The following is a 12,145-nucleotide window of genomic DNA, read 5'->3' on the forward strand; positions in this document are numbered from 1 at the left end:
ATGATGTCCTTTTTTGCCAAAAGATTGTGAACTTCTCAAAGATGCTCCTCTAATTTCAAGTGCTCTTGAATTTGTTTTATTTCATTCCGGGCGCCGACGAAATTGGTTTCGTTGTCGCTCATTATGATGCTCGGTCTCCCTCTCCTAGACACGAATCGCCTTAATGCCGCAATAAATGCTTCAGTGGTCAGATCGCTTACCACCTCGAGATGTACAGCCTTTACTACCAGACATACAAACACTGCTACGTAGACTTTGATTTTACCACGATTTCGAAAACTTCGCTCCTTCACGTAGAATGGCCCACAATAGTCAATGCCGACTTCAGGTATTTAGGTGTTGGCGGATTAAACCGCACGCATCTGACGCATTGTCGTACGACTTTTCTGACCTGACTTCGTCCATCTATGATCCAATATTGGCGCCTAAGACAATACAAGGTAGTCTGTATACCTGCGTGACCGTTGCTGTAATGTTCCTCTTCTATTAATAATTTCGTTACGTGATTTGCTTTCGGTAGCAATATGGGATGTTTGCGTTCGTAGGCAATTTCTGCTTGTCGTAATCTCCCACCTACACGTAAAAGATCATTATGATCCAAAAATGGGTTTAGACATGCCAATTTGCTTTTGTGATGTAATTGTTTGCCATTTTGGAGATCCTGAATTTCCCTCGAAAAGACCGACGCTTGCATCAATTTCATGATGCGTACGTTTGCTTGCCTCATCTCACTGACACTCGGCAGGCCTTGGCATTTATTGCCTCGGAGAAGTCTGAGACAGTATGCAATGATGCGACGAAGTTTCCAGATAGACGAATATCGCTCGCAAATACTCACATCATTTGTTGTATTGATAAAACATGAAATTTTTCGCATTTCCATTTCTTCTTTGGGGCGTTCGATTTCCAAATTCGGCCAATGATTGTCTTGTTGTATTAGCCACTAAGGACCATGGTTCCATAAAACATTGGCATGAAAATCTTTTGGATGCTGTCCACGCGAGAGTTGGTCTGCTGGGTTGTCGTGTGTCCTCACGTGTCTCCAATTGCTTGTATCCGTGTTAGCTTGTATTCCCGCAACTCGGTTTGCTACGAACGTTTTCATTAGATGCGCTGATGTTTTTATCCAATGTAGTGCCACTGTAGAATCCCTCCAAAATGTCGACCTATCTATTGTGATGTTCATGGCGTTTTTAACTGTACTGTACAGTTTTGCCAAAAGTAATGCCCCGCATAATTCGAGATGTGGTATTGATTGTGTTTTTTTTATGGGCGCCACTCGAGATTTGGCACATAGCAGGTGACTGTGAGTCTGTCCACTCGAATCTGTTGACCATATGTAAATGCACGCTCCGTATGCCTTCTCGCTTGCGTCACGAAACCCATGGAGCTGTATATCAACCGCATTGAACGTAATGATTTTTCTCGGAAATGAGATATTCTGTAAATGTGACAGTTGAGACGTGAAGTTTGTCCACTGACAAGGAAAGGTACTTTAGTGCCCGCCTCTGATTTTGATAATTTTTTTCTATGTTATAGTCCATCCAAAAATAAGAGACACGTATTTTTTTTTTATCGGCCGAAAGTTATTTTTAAGGGGTGAAATCAACCCCCAAAGTTGGGCATGTTTTGCATCTGGTAGAGTGTTTCATATGGAATCACTCAACCGATCGAAACAAAACCCATTGCAAAATGTTCTGCATGTCATACCTATATGACATGTCCAACTTCTTATGCACCCTTACTGCAAAGGGGTGAACCACCCCCGAATATTCCGAATTTTTTCGTATAATAAAAACTTACAATCCGATTTTAATAAAAGAAACGCCATTTTGCAGAGCAAAAAAAAATAAAATGGACGTGTTTTTTGGTTTTCCTCGGATCAAAAAAATTAAGGGGGTAAACCAGTCCTAAAATCTTGAATTTCACTTTGCGCATCGAAATGTTTACATTCAATTCATATGGTTCCTTTATCATTGCGTATCGACTTATATGTTAAATAATATTTATTTCACATATTCATTGGCTGACATCATAATCGTATAGAAAATCGAATACTTTGACATGCTTTACGTGAGAAGTGTTAGTTTTCGTTCTATTTATATAAGTTTCTGTTTTGAACGATTTTCGAAAACAAAATAAAACTCAAATATCGAGAGTCGCATCGACAATTCCCCACTCAGAATGCAAACAAAGCTGGCTCAAGCCTTGCCATATTCTTATTCATATCAAGAATCGCTATAGCGGCTCGTAGCCAAGTATTCTTAAAAAAGCCAGCTCGCTCAGCCTAATGCTTGAGAGATATCCGAAAAACAAAAAAAATCTGTTTTTGTGATGATGTCAGATTAAGCCACCCATATCATTTAGCACAGACGATAGAATTTTCATATAGGAATAATAAGTTTCACTTCGTACTTCCATCTCAATTGTCATTCCTACATTCATTTATTGATCATAATTTGAACAGTAATGATATTCTTCGAAAAAATGTTTGAAACACAAGGACTTTTTTAGACCATGAACATCTTATTAGGACTACATTTGTACACCCTTTCATTTCACATTGACTTTGGGATGACATACCGAAAGCAATTTCAATGGGGTTTTCGAAATGCTCAGGTCGTTCTTCAATATACCCACTTTTGAACCAGGCATATCGAAATAAATTTTTGTACCTCGGAGATGATAATTGATTATGTACTAGAGACTGCAGTTTGATTATATTATTTCGTAAATGTAGATTCAAATCATAATCAAGTAACATGACACTGTCGGAAAAATGTCTGACATAATTTTTCCAAATTCTAAATCCGAAAACATCAAGGCGCTGAATATTTCTCGTCGTCCCTTTTGGTATAATCATTGTAACAATCTCTTTATTATGCGGTGTAACTTCGTCGACAACTCTGGGACAATGTCCACTCCAAGAGTCAATCAAAAGGACACTTTTCTCACCGACGTTTGGGAAAAACACTTCTTGAAGCCATGTTTTGAAATGTTCTGTAAACAAATGCATTTAATATAAGTAACAGATCTATTTTTCACAATCAAAGTATCATAAATGTACAAACGTACCTGATGTTGCCTTGCCAGATTTCGATACACTTATGAAGACATTGGAAGGTTGAAAAATGGTTTGCTCTACGATCGGTCCCAACCGTCCAGAAGGCTCTTTCAAAATTATAAGAAGTGGTGACAGCAATTTTACTTCCGCGGAAATTGTTGGCTGTATGGTATAACTATGAGTCGTCGCTGAAACGGATTGTACAAGGCATTCCATTTGTTTTGTACCTTCATCTGCTAAAGTTTGTCCTGAATGTATTTCTAATTGGAATCCACTTTGATCGCAATTATAAATGTTTTTCAAGCCATATTCCTTAATTTTTAAGTGAACTTCAGACACGAATTTATGAGCAAGGTTTTGTAATTCTTTCTTGGATTCGAGGGTCTTCCTCGTTATGAATCTATTAACTTTTCTACTTGTTATTCGATGCACTTTTTAAAATTTTTTAATCCATGTTGGGGATGCGCTGAAACGCACATCTTCGTGTCCGATTAATTTTTTTGCCTGTAACGCCCACCTTTGCAGATCGATATCGTGCACAATGAGTCCTGCGTCTATGGCGCTTTTGAAATTATTAATTGTATATTCAGAAATACGCGACAATTTCTCCTTGTAAGTACCGCCTTTATTCAGTTGATGAACCCAGCGTCTCAACTGGCGCGCCGACTTGACAAGTTTGAAACTCTTTTGTACTGTTTCTATTTTCCTATTTCGTTTCGTTTTAGCACTTCTCCAAAATTCTACCGCTTTTTGTTTGTACTCATGGCTCAAATCTTCTTCATCGTCAGTACACGTTTCAACGCTTAATGGAGATTCTCCAAGACCCCATTAAATGTTATTATCTTCGACAGGTTCTACTATGACATCTTTAAACGGTTTTTGAAAATCTAATGTCGTATCTTCCACGATTTCTAACCGATTGAACTCTGCCATAGAAGCCTTCAGAATTCTCTCGAAACATTCTTTCAATTCCACTTCATTATTGTTAACAGGACTGTCAGGAATGTTCATTACTTCAAATGTAAGAAGCAACAGTCTTATTACGTTCATTGGGTTGATAGACATGTTAATGACAATACGTTATTCGCAATAGCGGACACGATAGTGACAGATCAACAATCGAACAGCAACTAAACTTCTGGAGTAATATAAAGTCAGTTTTAGCTTCTTCATCTTGAGTGAGTGGCTTAATCTAACATCATCACAAAAACAGATTTTTTTTTGTTTTTCGGATATCTCTCAAGCATTAGGCTGAGCGAGCTGGCTTTTTTAATAATACTTGGCTACCAGCCGCTATAGCGATTCTTGATATGAATAAGAATATGGCAAGGCTTGAGCCAGCTTTGTTTGCATTCTGAGCGGGGAATTGTCGATGCGACTCTCGATATTTGAGTTTTATTTTGTTTTCGAAAATCGTTCAAAACAGAAACTTATATAAATAGAACGAAAACTAACACTTCTCACGTAAAGCATGTCAAAGTATTCAATTTTCTATACGATTATGATGTCAGCCAATGAATATGTGAAATAAATATTATTTAACATATAAGTCGATACGCAATGATAAAGGAACCATATGAATTGAATGTAAACATTTCGATGCGCAAAGTGAAATTCAAAATTTTAGGACTGGTTTACCCCCTTAATTTTTTTGATCCGAGGAAAACCAAAAAACACGTCCATTTTATTTTTTTTTTGCTCTGCAAAATGGCGTTTCTTTTATTAAAATCGGATTGTAAGTTTTTATTATACGAAAAAATTCGGAATATTCGGGGGTGGTTCACCCCTTTGCAGTAATGGTGAATAAGAAGTTGGACATGTCATATAGGTATGACATGCAGAACATTTTGCAATGGGTTTTGTTTCGATCGGTTGAGTGATTCCATATGAAACACTCTACCAGATGCAAAACATGCCCAACTTTGGGGGTTGATTTCACCCCTTAAAAATAACTTTCGGCCGATAAAAAAAATACGTGTTTCTTATTTTTTGATAAGCTACATTCTATGAAAAGAATAATAAAATTGGAAGGGACCAGTGCTCAAAATAAAATTTGACATTTTAAGGGTGTTTTACCCCCTTAATTTTTTTGATCTGAGGAAAACCCGAAAACACGTCGATTTTATTTTTTTTGCTCTGCAAAATGGCGTTTGTTTTATTAAAATCGGATTGTAAGTTTTTGTTATACGAAAAAATTCTGAATATTCGGGGGTGGTTCACCCCTTTGCCGTAAGGGTGCATAAGAAGTTGGACATGTCATATGGGTTATTTAACATGCCGAACATTTTGCAATTGGTTTCGTTTCGATCGGTTGAGTGCTTCTGTATGAAACACTCTACCAGACGCAAAACATGCCCAACTTTGAGGGTTGATTTCACCCCTTAAAAATAACTTTCGGCCGATAAAAAAAATATGTGTCTCTTATCTTTGGATGGACTATAACATAGAAAAAAATTATCAAAATCGGAGGCGGACACTAAAGTACCTTTCCTTGTGAGAAGAATCGATTGTCTTTTATAAGTCTCTGCCACCATAGAGTAACAAATGACTAGCTTTCATGTGACTTTTTTGGATTTGAAAGCTTTTTAGACAATTTAATAATGTCAAAATTTGGAGTTACTAATAAAATACTTGTCCACCGATTGATATCATAAATTTTAGTGCTGCACGTAATTCAAGTGGTAACTTTCTTTAATTCATTAGAAAATACTTGGCCTCGAATTGATATAATAAATTTAAATGCTGCACGTAATGGAATTTTTTTAAATTGATTTAGCCCTTCGAATCAAATAAGAAGAATGAGGCATCGGTTTCCAAAATGATTTCAAGCACGATTTTCCAGTTTTTTATTTTTTACTTGTTATTTGATTCTTTTGACACTTTAAAAAATAGATACAGATTAGTTTTTTTTTTAAATATGTTTTTTCAAGATTTTTGAAATTTTTTTGGAATTGTTCTGTATTTTTTTTATAAAATAATTTTTTTTACAATTTTTTTTTTATTTTTTTCAAAGTTTTTTTATGGATGGAATTATCAGCAAACGAGGGACCATCAATGTACTTTGTCCCAACCTTTTTTTTCCTAGGGAAAGTTTATGGTTTGATATCACGTCTTTTTTCTCAAAAGTTCCTTATTTGTGTTCAGATGATTATAGGATTTTAGTTTAAATTTCTATGAATTATTTATGATTTTCGGCTTAAAACGTTGGTTTTCACGAACAAAGACCTATTTTTCGTCAAAATTGTACGGGGAATATTTCGTCACAGGTCTATCCTTGGACTTTGGCGATTTTTTCCCACATATTTTAATATGTTATGCTTTTTGGGAACCCAAGAGCACGGTGGAAAGAGGGTAGTGGTCCGAGATATGATTTTGGCTTATAACGTTGGTTTCCACGAAAAAGAACTATTTTTCGTCTAAATTGTACTGGAAATATTTCGTCACCGATCTATCCGTGGACTTTAGCGATTTTTTCCCTTGTACTTTAATATGTTGTGCTTATTGGGAACCCAAGAGCACGGTGGAAACCGAGTTGGAGGCCGAGATATGATTTTCGGCTTGTAACTTTGGTTCCACTAAAAAAGACCTATTTTTCGTCAAAATTGTATTGAAAATATTTCGGCACCGGTTTGTCCTTGGACTTTGGTGATTTTACCCCTTGTCTGCTAATATGTTATGCTTTTTGGGAACCCAAGAGCACGGTGGAAAGCGGGTAGCGGTCCGAGATATGATTTTGGGCTTATAACGTTGGTTTCCACGAAAAAGACCTATTTTTCGTCAAAATTGTACTGAAAATATTTCGGCACAGGTTTGTTCTTGGACTTTGGTGATTTTTCCCCTTATCTACTAATATGTTTTGTGTATTAGGAATCCCAGAGCACGGTGGAAATCGGGTTGGAGGCCAAGATATGATTTTCGGCTTGTAACATTTGTTTCGTCGAATGAAGACCGATTTTTCGTGAAATTTGATGTGAAAAATTATCGCCATAGATCTATCCTTAGACTTTGTTGATTTTTCCCAAATCTTCATACGAAGAAAGAAGAAAAGTAGAGACTTCTTTAATAGAACAAATTTTTTTTATCTGTTTTCTCCAAAATTCAAGTGAAAAATAGATAAAATTCAATGCACAACAAATCCAACAGAATTGACCATTTATAATTGTCACTTTTGCATTCTGCATTTAGAGATTTTCGTGTCATCCAAAATGTGCCCCTGATCAAAAATATTTTCAAGGTTTGCAAGTGGCCGCTGAGGTCCAATTGTCTACAGTTTGACAGTTACCAAAAAAAAACACCAGAAAATTTCTAACATTTATTATGCCAGAATTCAACAGAGCAACAGAATTCAAAAAGGTTCACGGTACCTGCATTGATTTTGGAGGAAAACTATTTCAGGACAATTTAAAAATGAATTTAGAAATTTAAAAACTCAGAATACAATTTAGAAAAAGGAAAATTTAGGAATATAAAAAATCTGAAGACTTTTGTTATGAATTTTCCAAATTACATGTTACGGTTGGAGTGAATAATTTGAATGATTGGCACACATGCTGCGACAAAAAAATATGAAAGTTTGAAGGTGTTTGCTCCATACCGCAGTAATACAAACTTCAATACTATTTGAAAAGAAACACTTTAAATCTTGCTGAACCAAGATCCATTACATATTACCATAATCGAAGATAGAGGGTGATACTTGGCACACATATCTATGCACAGAAATTTCAGAGTTCGCAGGGATCTGCTGCGATTCAGTGTATCTACGCAATGAGTTTTGAAGACAGCAATTTCAAATCTATTCATAAATGAGCAACTGAAGACTTTTCTAATGAATTTTTCACTTCATATTTATGTTACAGAGAGAGAGTCAAAAAGTAGAATGAATGGCACAGTATATAAATTTTATAGTTTGCAGATTTTTGCTGTATTTCCATGAACCAAATCTGTAGTTTTATAGTGAAAAGTTGTTAAAAGTCATGATGTTACATTAAAATGACATAGCGCACATAACATTCAGAAATTCTGTAGGATTCCATGATGTTGGCAGGCATTATACTTAATCGCATCGAAAACTGTGCAACTGTAGACTTATCGTAATGAATCTTTTCTTTAATAATTCCACATTTGCAGTTTGCAGAATAGGAATACTCAACATACACGTCATTTGATAAGTATTGTTGTCAAAATTTGTGTTTGCCTACCGGATTCTGAAGATTCGACTTTTCATGTTATCAGCAAAAAAAGCATCCAAAGGCTTTCTGGAACAAGTTTCCAAATTTATCACTCGACAGACTAAGTAGAAAGAGAATAACTATACTGTAACGTAACGCTCTTGCCGACCCGGCCTGAACGCCGCCACCCGTCGGTTCGAGCTACCTTAATTTTAAAAGGAGCAGGTATGAACGAGACGAGAGACGAGAATTGTGTTGATAAGATAACAAAAAGAATTTATTAAACAATACTTGTGTGTTTTTACAAAATGATACGCGTTTTTATTTTTAATCTTTGTCTGTCCGCGTTGTTTGACCAAGTCAGGCGAGAGAAGACTCGAAAGACCCGGAAAAACGGAGCGTTTTTCTGTATGAAATTTCGATTGAATTTTCAAATTTGTTTTTTTTTCATACAATAAAGAACGCTTTATGGTTTATCATGCCCCCTGCTTATTCTGTTTCCTTTCCTTTCCGCTTGCATGAGATTTTTCAGACAAAAAACAAATAAAAAATAATGAAATTCGCAACACTAACAATTGACAACCGATGTCCTGTAATCCTATACCGCTTGAACCTGGATTTTTACGCTTCCTAGCAATTCAAGAGTGTTGTACGCTTTTCTTTATTACAATTTCTCTATTTGTGATCGCTTGGACGCTATACAAACTCTAGTCTTACCGCTGCCTCTTGAATTAACGCTTTTATTCGTTTGTTATTTGTTTTTATAATCATAACTTGTTGAGATGATTTATTTTGACTTCGGTGTCGTATGATAGTTCAAATGGGCTGTGGATTATTGAATTATTCAATTTTAATGCTAATTTCTTCGTTCGACCCAACCAAATCGGATCATTTATAAAACAATTTTGAATTTAAGAATAATTAATCATAAAATCATTTATTTATCGCCTCTATTCTTAATAAACCCAAAAAAATGTGAGGTGGAAAGTTTGTGCTTGACCACGGGCCCCAAACGTCGCCGAATGGCGCCAAGGTTCAAAACACAAGACAGGTTAGGATGTGAACCCCAGACCACGGGCTCGATACGTCGCCGAGTCTCACCAATGTCCTGAGCATTCACTAGGTTAGGTAATTTTGCCCACGGACCACGGGATCGATACGTCACCGAGTCTCACTAATGCCCCGTGCAGCGAAAATTCGGAAATTATGGGTTATGTGGAATGGACCCTGGACTACGGGATCGATACGTCGTCGAGTCTCACCAATACCCCAGGCATCCAAAGGAATAGTAGGAAAAAGGATTTTAGGTTATACCAGAATAGAGTGTATTTTTCTATTTGAGTCTGCTAGTTCTCTAAGAGATCCGAGTTGGTTCTAGAGGTAGGGTGAACTGCCTCTCGAATGAGCCGTGCGCCCACTCTTATACCCCGTTCCCCACTCTAAATTCTCTCAAACGCCGAATTTCTCTATTTCGGACGCGTTCTGCGCATTCCTTTGTAACGGGCTTCACAATTGGCTCGCTGCCTTAATTCGCGCCTTGTTATTGGCTGATCGCTATTTTGCCCGATGCGCCGAATTCCGCTTTGATTAATTTTCCGCTCAGCACGACTTTGAAGTAATAAAATTACAATGCCAATCGTTATTGTTTAATTATTTGAGTGATTTGGCTTCATTGTTTCATTTAATATCTTTTAATTCAATTTTATTCGAAAAATCATAAAAAGTCACGTTCGGGTTCCTATAGCCCATGAACAATTAGCCCTGCGCATGCGCTGTGATCAAGCATCTCGCTCTATTTAAAATTGTACAAATTTTCCCGTAGATTTAACCTTTTCTTTAATTTTCTTTGATAGCGGCTATTTATCCCGACATTTTGAGCCTAATTACGCTCATATTGATAAATAAAAAGTTTGAAAACAATTAGAATAAAGAAATTATGATTTAGTTTGATTTCTTGCCAAGTGGCGCTGTTCGGAGCGCTGCCCGCTGGCTCGCTCGGGCCTTTGTGCCAGTCGCCAACATGGCCGCCGGTTGGGACGCACGCCCGTCATCGCGCCGCGATGTTTTTCGCACGCGTAGTATTTGATAGTTCGAGCGGGCTCGGGCCGCTACGCGAGTGTTACGTCTCAATACTTATACCAAGACCAGAAATTTTTTTAAAAATCTGATTTACAAAATGTCCAATTGAAGATCATGGTTAGAAACCTCTCGAATCATGTTACCTCAATCAGCATGAAGAAGTAGTAGAAAATCAGAGGACACATCTCAGGCAACGAATTAATAATATGTATCGATCCGCTGCAAACCAATGGGGTGAAAAGAAGGATCGAAGAGAGCAGAGCCAAACTTAATTTCAAGCAAAATATAGGAATGTTTAAAAATAATGATAACACAAGAAATAAATTAGAAAACATTTATTCAATTAAAGTTTCTAACATCATTCGAACAGTTCCGTGGGTTTTTCTTTTATTAATTCGTATATATCACCTATTTACACGTGATATATAACCACGCAACTGACGATATATTTACACTGACCAATATTTCTCGCACTCTGGTTTAATTGAAGGATTATTTCAGTTAACACTTATTTCCAATTGAACGAAATAATAAAATCTTGAAAAATTTCGTTGACATATGCATGGCGCATTTTTTTATATTCTTTTTCACACATAGATCACAAACTACATTAATGTGGCCGTTTTGTTACCGGTTTAGTTTATGACAAATTTTTACAAAATAAATAGTAATATGCACTTCGTTAGATGACGAAAATTATTTTTATTTATCTCGCACGCACTTCGTAATGTCGAAACTCTGTTTATCCGATCAAAAACTGACACATGGTTTGTACATATATATGTATATATATATATATCGATCGAATTTATGACTGCTGTTACCGTGCTACGTTTTTTTAATGTCTGCTGTGCTGCCGTGTGCTACGTTCTGAAGTTGACATCAGATTTCCGATCAACAACAACCAATTTCAACAACCAATCACAACGTCTAAAAATGGATGTCGTCAGATCCAACCGATCAGAAACACGAGAGCATCAAAGTGCCTTTGATGGTGTTCATAAATACAGATGCATAAATTCTTGAATGTGTTGGTAACTTTTGCATAATCTTGAGCCCGTGCAAAGTTTTTTCTCAAACTCGTGAACACATGTGTAGAAATATGGACACACCATGTGTGACATTTCGAGGGAAATAAATCCGGCCACGGGATTTTTAAGAACTGTTACTTTAGCGCAGTAGTTATCGACTAATAATGAATGCCATCGTACGTAGGATCAACTTTCTTATCGAGACTCAATATCGGCTTGAAGCTCTCATTCTCTCACAATACCCGTCTTTATCTGATTTTTTTATTGTATAAAACTAATCATCGTTTTATCCATTGATTCTCTTCTTTTTTTCTCTATTGAAATTCAAAAAATAATACCGTCTTTTCAAAAAAATATTGGTTATTGAATTTCAAAGTTTCCGAACTGAAATAAGGAAAATTATTGCAGGAGAGTTCATGTTCAATATGTATGCGATGCGAGTCACATGCCTCCGTGGCGCAATTGGCTAGCGCGTTCGGCTGTTAACCGAAAGGTTGGTGGTTCGAGCCCACCCGGGGGCGATTATTTTTTTTTTTATTATCTCTTACTATAATAAAACATTTTTCTCGCATAGATACAAAAAAATACGATAACAATAAGCTGAAACGGAAAAAAAATTTCTAGGGTTTTTCCGAGTATATGAGGAAAATCAAAAATTCCATTTTCATGAGAAATCGAACACTGATTCAGTAGCGCTTAAATATACAACCATAATATAAATAATAAAAAATGCACAAGGGTGTCACAATATTGTCATAATTAGGGGGAGTTATGTGACTTTGGCTTTCGCAAAAATTGAT

General features: G+C 36.4%; 1 non-coding gene across 1 annotated transcript; it reads left to right on the forward strand.

Annotated features, from left to right (window-relative positions):
- The first annotated feature begins 11,792 nt into the window (after positions 1-11,792).
- TRNAN-GUU (transfer RNA asparagine (anticodon GUU)) lies at positions 11,793-11,866 on the forward strand. Its single transcript has one exon. It is a non-coding gene; the product is annotated as a tRNA-Asn (tRNA).
- Positions 11,867-12,145: the final 279 nt, after the last annotated feature.

This window comes from Venturia canescens, chromosome 11 (genome assembly GCF_019457755.1).
Source record: "Venturia canescens isolate UGA chromosome 11, ASM1945775v1, whole genome shotgun sequence".
NCBI lineage: Eukaryota > Metazoa > Arthropoda > Insecta > Hymenoptera > Ichneumonidae > Venturia > Venturia canescens.